General features: G+C 34.5%; 1 long non-coding RNA gene across 1 annotated transcript; it reads left to right on the top strand.

Moving 5' to 3' along the window:
* Nucleotides 1-487: 487 nt before the first annotated feature.
* LOC139856902 (uncharacterized) lies at nt 488-1,571 on the top strand. Its single transcript, XR_011762214.1, has 3 exons — nt 488-755; nt 847-1,070; nt 1,179-1,571. It is a non-coding gene; the product is annotated as an uncharacterized lncRNA (long non-coding RNA).
* Nucleotides 1,572-8,099: the final 6,528 nt, after the last annotated feature.

The raw sequence follows: 8,099 nt of genomic DNA, 5'->3' as shown, positions 1-8,099 counted from the left end.
AGATTCGCCACTGCTTCAATCTGAGGAGTTCTTTTTATGGAAAAATCCCTTTTATTAGCATAGATAATTGATGAATCAATCTACACATGAATAAACATTCTCTATCTCTTGGAACTTCATTAATTTTTTTGAAAGCATGGTTCGGATAAATAACCAATTGGAACAACATTATCACTTTGAATGACTTGATATTATGTCTGGGCCGTCTGGCACATTTCAGCTGTCTTTATCATGGATATATAACTTACTGTATTTTTGTTGGTGCAGGTTCCTTTCATATAGCAGACGGGAGTATCAGTATAAGTCTTTTTAAGTGGTTTTGAGTTGTCATTTTAAACTGTTCATTAGGAGCATTTGTGTCTTTTTTTTTTTTTTTTTTGGATATTTGTATGTGCTATTTTCATTCCCATTTTTTTCTCAAACATTGTGTAGGTCAGTTGGCTTGGTTGTGAGGGTTTAACTCTTTCCTGTTCGGGTTTTTTTTTTTTTTTCCTTTTCTTTACACGTCTTGCAGAGGTATTTAAAGTTTTAAACACCTGTGTGTGTGGCATCTTTTTCATCTTCCATTGGACTGTAACATTAAATAATTTGGATTTTATGTTTTTTCCCTGATCGTCGACTATATTTGTCTTTGGCTTCTCCGATTAAATCATTAGGCATTAATTTTGTGCTTTCGATCCCTGCGTATGGCTGTTACTCATTATGATTCCGTTCTCTTGTTTTTGCATTTGGTGAGACCACGCGACCGAGTCAAGGTAAAAAAAAACTCTTACACGTTTTTTTGGAAAAAAAAATGTATGGATCTTATAGTTTTAAATTTTAATTCTTGATCAAATTTTTATGCAGCTGTGAATCTTCATTCAAAGAGAGCACGCAGTGTATTCAGTATATTCAAGGGATGTTGAACTTCAAGTAAATAGTTTTTTTTGGTTATAATGATGTTAATTACTCTTAATCACTTTTCTAATTTTGGTTTTGATTTATCCGCAGCTTGAAATAGTGAGTGAACATTATGGTGCATTTGCTTAGCTACGAGTTAAGAGATCAAATAGTATTGCCAGATGAATAAAGTAAGATTACAAATCATATGATCCTGATAAGTAGTTTATTATAAGTTATTTTTTTAAGATCGTATTTTTTATGTTCTCTTTTATGGGCCACTTTATATCTTCATATAGGACCAGACTACAATCCGTAATCGAAAGCGTAATGGTAATATGATACCCCGAACAATTCTTGGAATTCAAGTCCTAAAGCCTGCAATAGATAACCAAATATCGTACCTACTTATGTTTCAAACTATCATAAACGAGAAAATATAGTCGCAACGCAGGGGTCGAACCGAAACTCGTTTAAAACTATGTTTCATCATATTACAGAGAGCTAAAAGCACATTAGGCCCAAAAGAGCCCAAAAGAACATTTTTGAAGGACACTTTAATGAGGCAAGTAAATTTGAAGCTGACTTGAAAGTCACACGAACATATAAATAAACTCAGTAAGTGACACTATATTCGGCACAAAAATAGCCCAAACGAACATTTGTGAATTGACTTGTGAGCAACACCGCATAAAAAGTGCATATACAATATGGAATTTTCAAGATTTTTTTTTAAAAAATGGTAATTTTTATTAGAATGTTTGCAAAAATAGAAAAAGTAATTTTTTTTTTTCTGACAAAAATGGTAAAACCGAAGTTTCAAACTTCGGTTTTGCCAAATCCGAAGTTTGAAACTTCGGTTTATGTGTTTTTTGACCATGTACCCCAAATCCGAAGATTCAAACTTCGGATTTGTTTTTTTTTTTTTTTACCCTATGCCATGTATATATATATATATATATATATATATATATATATATATATATATATATATATATATATATATTTTTTTTTTTTTTTTTTTTTTTGGCAAAAAGAACGAAAACTATATAGATGGGATCTTCATCGAAAAATGAAGATCCTAAACAAAACGTACAATGAAAAGAGACCGGGAGGGCTCGAAGCTAGTAAACGTCACAAGTCGTAAGTTAGATGTGAAAGTCGTAAGTTATAGTGGGATATGGGGCTTTGTTTTAATGGAGTTTTCAAAGGAGGAGTGAAGGTGATGAGTGATGACAAAATGTGAAGATGATAAAAAAAAAAGTAAAGGCTGGGATAAGGCCACGTCTATTTTTCTAATTAAATATATTTTCACTTAATATACTTTAAAGTGTTTGTATTTTCACAATAGCGCTCATTTTAATTCCACGCTTAAAAATATGAATTCCCTATGCTTAGAAATTGAATATTTAATTATTTGATATGGCGAGTTAAATAGTGTCACGTGGAAACCGAAGTTTGAAACTTTGGTTTTGCCACGTAATCAGATTCGCTTGATCAGTCATCGTTTATTCTGCAAAAAGGACCAAAATCGTAGTTCCAAACTTCGGTTTCACCAAATCCGAAGTTTGAAACTTCGGATATACCATTTTTTTAAAAAAATTGTTGTTTTTCCATTTTTGTAACTTATTCCTCAAAAGTTACTATTTTAAAAAAATCGGATTTTCAATAAGTGGCGAATGGAAGGCTTTTTTTATATATTTGTTTTAACATAAGTTTGGGATCACCCAGAGGACACTTAACCACCCACGCGTTCATTTCCCGTAGTTGTATAACTCGCTTCCAACTACTGCCCTGGAGGAAACACAGACCAATCCGAGGGCATGGTCAGTAAAACCCTCATCCTCGCTGCCCCCGCACTAAGCGAAAGGCGACCTGGGTGGATACTCCAGGTCAGGGATAACATTGAGTACAATGTTGTAGCACAGCGGAGACGAACTCCTGACCTCTCGCTAAGAGAGACATGCCACTACCAGCTGAGCTACAACTCAATGTTGGCAAATGGAAGGCTATAGGTTGAGTTGTAAGATTTTCTCTGTTCGAATTATCCGGAAAGAGTGAGTAATCTGACCTCATACTCTAGTTTACACAGCTTATCAGAAATACTCCATAACTATTTCCAACCATTCCCTGACCACTCCAATGTTCGAACCTGAGACCTCTTGCAAGAATGTCAGGACCCAACCACTTCGACTACCTTGGGATGGTTTGTGGAAGGCTATAGGTGTGGAGACTTTATTAGTGTACACTTTCATTTATAAATTATATAAGATACTATTAAATGTAATGATACGACTAAAATATATATTTTTTTGATAGAAAACAATTATTCTTTAAAAAAAATTTACGATTCTATAATTGCCACTCATCACTACGGTCGCTTTCTATCGTTAATTCCATATATGATTGTGTATCACTATCACATACATATAGATATAGAATATGTGTATAATACTACATTACTTATATGGTTATGTTTTTGTCAATCTTGATAATTTATTTTCTTGGTGGGCTGATTAACCCTTGGAAGATCACATTTTGTGTATTTTCCTACACACCCTTTATCTATCTCTTATCAAATGTATTTTGATTTGATATGATAATCTATTAAAAGTGATTGGTTAGAAAACTTAGTGAGAATCGATTATGATTTTATAAGCTTCAAAACGTAAGAATTGAAAAGCAACAAAACGTAACTTTAAACGTTTGCTACGTTTACCAAGTACCCTTTAATATTGTAGAAACTCTTTTATTAATTATTATTTTTATGTTACTCTTAAACTTCAACATGTTTTTTTTTATCACTAAATTAAACCAACATGTATTATTATTTCAGCAAATTCATCGTATTTTGTTTCATTTATTATAAGACTTATATACCTTCTAATGTAACTGATAAGTTATATATTTTTTACTTAACGAAATATTATATAGTTCCTTTTATGGAAACTTTTCAAATTCTTTTTAACGACAAAAGATGTGTTATATAATGAACGCTCCTTAGCAATGCGCTAAGAGAGAAAAATTACATGAGTGTTAGAAGCCAAGAGTTCTAACTAGAATGACATGATCTCTATATTTTAGCCAACGGAAAAAGTACAATTTAATTACATCAAATAAATTACATCTACGAAAAACAGTATCGTTATTTACAATGATGTTCCTAAGCCGCCAAAGCACCTAAAGGGGAGTAACAAGGACCGATAAAATCCGATCCTTTGAAAACAAAGGCTGCTGCACATTCTCGATCCACTCTATGATGTCCGACCAAGAAGAAAAGTTAGACATGCCACAATCCAACCACACACCAACTAACCTCCACAAGCCTATGGCCACTGAGCACTCAAAAAACAAGCGTTTTTGGTGTTCAACACCGTGATTACAAACCGGGCATAAAATAGAAGGAATTTCTAATCTTTTCGTGGATTAGAAATGGATCGTGTTCAGGCTGCTTTGTAATTGGATTACTCAGTACTGTGGGCAGAGCCCGGTCCTGCTTGTGACTATACATCAAGTCTGTTCCATGCTTAGCATCTCGATGTTGTTTTCGTCACGCAATCTGTCTCGTGTTCGTCTTTTCGTTGCATAGCTAATCGTTTTCTTTGATGTATACATAGGCTCGTTTTCCACTGATAGTATGTACCTTGTAAATTATATTTGAGTAATAAAAGGTGTTTCTTCTTGATGTTAAAAATAAAAATAAAATATCTTTTCGTGTGCAGCGGTTGGTGGCCTGTCTCCTTTAGGAGAGGTCAAAAGTTTGACTCCCGTTGGCTACATATTAACCCAAAATTTCATCCATGCCATTAAGTTCCACCCATGGCACATTTCCTACATCGTGTTGGGAGGTAAAGGGGAGGGGGTTTTAGCGTCTATGCCCCGTATGAGATTGTTGCGGGTTTCCTCCTTGGCACGCAGTTGGGGGCGGGTATAACTGTGTAGGAGATGAACGCGTGGGTGATTAAGTCCCTCTAGGTGATCCTAACAGTTGTCTAAAAAAAAAAGAATAGAATCTAACTTAAACCGCCACCTGAAAAACATTAACTATCTTTGGTAAGAATTTGTACTATGTCGTAACTTGGGATGATTGAAGAATAATACGATCGATGTGCTCCCTTGAATCTTTGATCGTGAACATACCATCAGAGTTAAGAGTGAATGTCTCACTATAAGTATCTACTATTGACTTTTCAAAGTCTTTCTTTGTCAGTTTAACTGTAAATATTTTTAATTTGTGTTATACAATATTTGATGAAAAATATATGAATGAATTGAGTTTTAAATGTATTTTCATTAATATAATTTTCATGAAATATTATATACTACAAATAAAAATACTCATAATTAAATATGTCAAAAAAAGAATTTGAAAAGTTAGATGGAGAGAGTAATTTTTAGCAGACGTTGCTTAAAGCTATTCAACAATTGACACTTCATTTTTGTTTTTTTATTTGTTATATTGGGTAAAAATAGAAACAATGTTAACACACTATTTCCTGATGTCTTTAATTTATATTTGATAATTGATTTTTACAAGTAATTTCACTTGTTGAGTAATTAAATAGTATGATTCACCGAACATTTAAAAATTTATTATGTAATTATTACATTATCAAACCAAATAATCAAATCTAAGTGATATGTCAGATCATGTTGAGATTAGAAGAAAAGACAAGTTAGAATGAGATTCGGTAAGTGTAAAGGAGACTCGGTATGAGAGAGGATCAATAAGATTTACATTTCACAGCTTCTAGAACTCATTTACAATGCAATGACTATCTAATTAGGACTACTTAGGTTCCTTATATAGCCCTTAGTGTTAAATGTGAACTTTACAATATAATCCGATTGAGTAATCTTGAGAGGTCCAAACGTTAGTTTCCATCGTGTGCCATCTGGTTTTGAAACTTCTACTTGATTTTCTGAAATCTGCTTAGAAGGTTTCTAGACGCCCCACGCTTTTCTTGGATCTCCCTCATGTAATGGATATTCATCCATTTATTTGAAATACCTTCTCTTTCTCTGGCCACGAAGAATCTCAAACTGTCTTGTACGGATCCGGAGCTTCAGACGATCTCTGATATGCTTTATAAACTCTCCAAGACCCATTTTCATGTCAACTTCATCAAACTTGCTTTGACGAATTTTAAGATACTTCAGTGCAGCCTTGAGTGTGCCATCTGAGTATTTGTTCAACTTTTCAGTGCGGATGAACACTTTTCTTTTCTGAGAATTCACAAATACAAACCCTTCGGGTTCGAATTGCATTTGAAACATTCTCATATCCTTTAGTCCCTCTGTGTATTGACTCGGACAGGTAATTCAAATCTTTTTCCTATTCGCTTCGAGACCAATTTGAAAATCTTCACGTCTCATCAGTTCGATTGTCTCCATCATGTATCTTTTCACAACTTTCAAAGCTTGAGCCTTAGCAAAAGGTCGAATGGTGATGATACGGAGGTAGTTGTAGATGTGAATGATATCAAGCATATCTAGATTATGAAAATCTGCTTCTGTGAACTTGTATTCCTTCTCATCTTCTCTAATAACGTGGAACTGACTGATGACGTCTTTTTCTCGCTTATCTCTACTCTGACTCGAGTAATATTCATCACTTCTGAAATACGGTATTTCCTTTGAAGCCACAAATCATCTTCATCTTTGTTGATGTGTTTCCTCCACATAAACTCATACCAGTTTCTCTCACTTGCTGGAAGCAATCGTGAACCTATATAAGTAAATCTTTTACTCCTTGGTGTTTCGTTAATGCGGAAGATTTTGTAAGCATTCTCCTCGATGAATGTGTTTCGTAAAGCTATGAAATCATGTTCAACTCCCAATAACAATCTTTGTTCCCGATTCTTAAAGAATATACCATGGTTGTATTTGAATCTGGAACTCATTGTTTCACTTGATGTAGATGTACCAGAAGTTGAGTTTTCATTCGCATTTGTTGGATTTGAACTCTATGAAGGTGTAGAATTCGATGAATGATCAGTAGGATTTGTCGCATCATCAATTGGAACATTATCATCTTCAATATGGTCAAAGATATCATCATCATTTGGATTAACATAAAGATTGTCTTCATCTTCATCAGAAGAATCCATTTCATCATCACTTTCAGTTACTGGATCAGGATTCCCTTCATCTACAACCTCTACATTTTCCGGGATTGAATATACTGAAGATAATTTGCTTAGAATGACAAACCCATCATCATCTGTTTCTTCAAGATAAAAATCACTTAAGTTCAAATCCTCGTCTACTGGTCCACCATCAGCCTCTGAATGTACAATTGGAATAATAACTTGCTCAGGCTCCTTATCATCAATTTCATCATGAGTGGAAATCATTTCTGATTCTGTCTGAACCTGTTGAGCTTGAGAAGCTGATGAAGACCTCACACCACCACCCTTAGTTGAAATGTTCAACGTTAGATAATTTCCATCTACTCTTATCTCCCCCTCATGACTATTCTGAGGATCAGAATCGTCATGCTCATTATCACGGTGAGGACTTATTGAAGAAGAGAAGGAAGTAAGTGGATATCGTACTCGAGCGCGAAACAATTCTTGAAGCGAAGTGCGTCGAAGAACATCAAGATTAACTCGAGAAAACATACGACTGAAATATTCTTGCTCCAAAGCATCATAGAAATTTGGTGAATGTGAGGGTGGTGGTGGTAAAGTGATAATAGGAACAGCAGCAGCAGCATCGGTTGGAAGCGATGTCGGTGGAAGTGTTTGATTTTCCGTGAGGGCAGGTAAGAATATACGTGCGGTATTATACTTATATGTAGGGCTGTACATACTACTAGTCAGATTCGTGATATCCCCTTCTGATGGAGGTTAGGCAATCTAATGCCCCGTCCTAATCCATTCGGACGAAATCCATATCGATTATAAACGGTTCATAATAGTTGATTACATCGCGAGGTACTTGACCTCTATTTGATACATTTTACAAACATTGCATTCGTTTTTTGTAACACCCTCGAAGCGGGCCTAGCTGTTAGATTACTATTTTGCCCTCTGGTTGTGTGGTGTTATTATATGCTTTTATTTTAATTTTATATTTATTATTATTTAATGATGTGGATAGGACCAGTTTGTGACAAGGGTCACAAAACAGGTTTGTTTATTTAATTTGGACTTCGTTTGGGTTGCCAAATGATGTACGAAAGATATCAGATAACTAATAAATACCCGTGCGTTGCA

The sequence above is a fragment of the Rutidosis leptorrhynchoides genome, chromosome 7 (genome assembly GCF_046630445.1).
Source record: "Rutidosis leptorrhynchoides isolate AG116_Rl617_1_P2 chromosome 7, CSIRO_AGI_Rlap_v1, whole genome shotgun sequence".
Lineage (NCBI taxonomy): Eukaryota > Viridiplantae > Streptophyta > Magnoliopsida > Asterales > Asteraceae > Rutidosis > Rutidosis leptorrhynchoides.
Note: the sequence above shows the minus strand (reverse complement) of the source record. Positions and strands in the feature narration are given on the sequence as shown.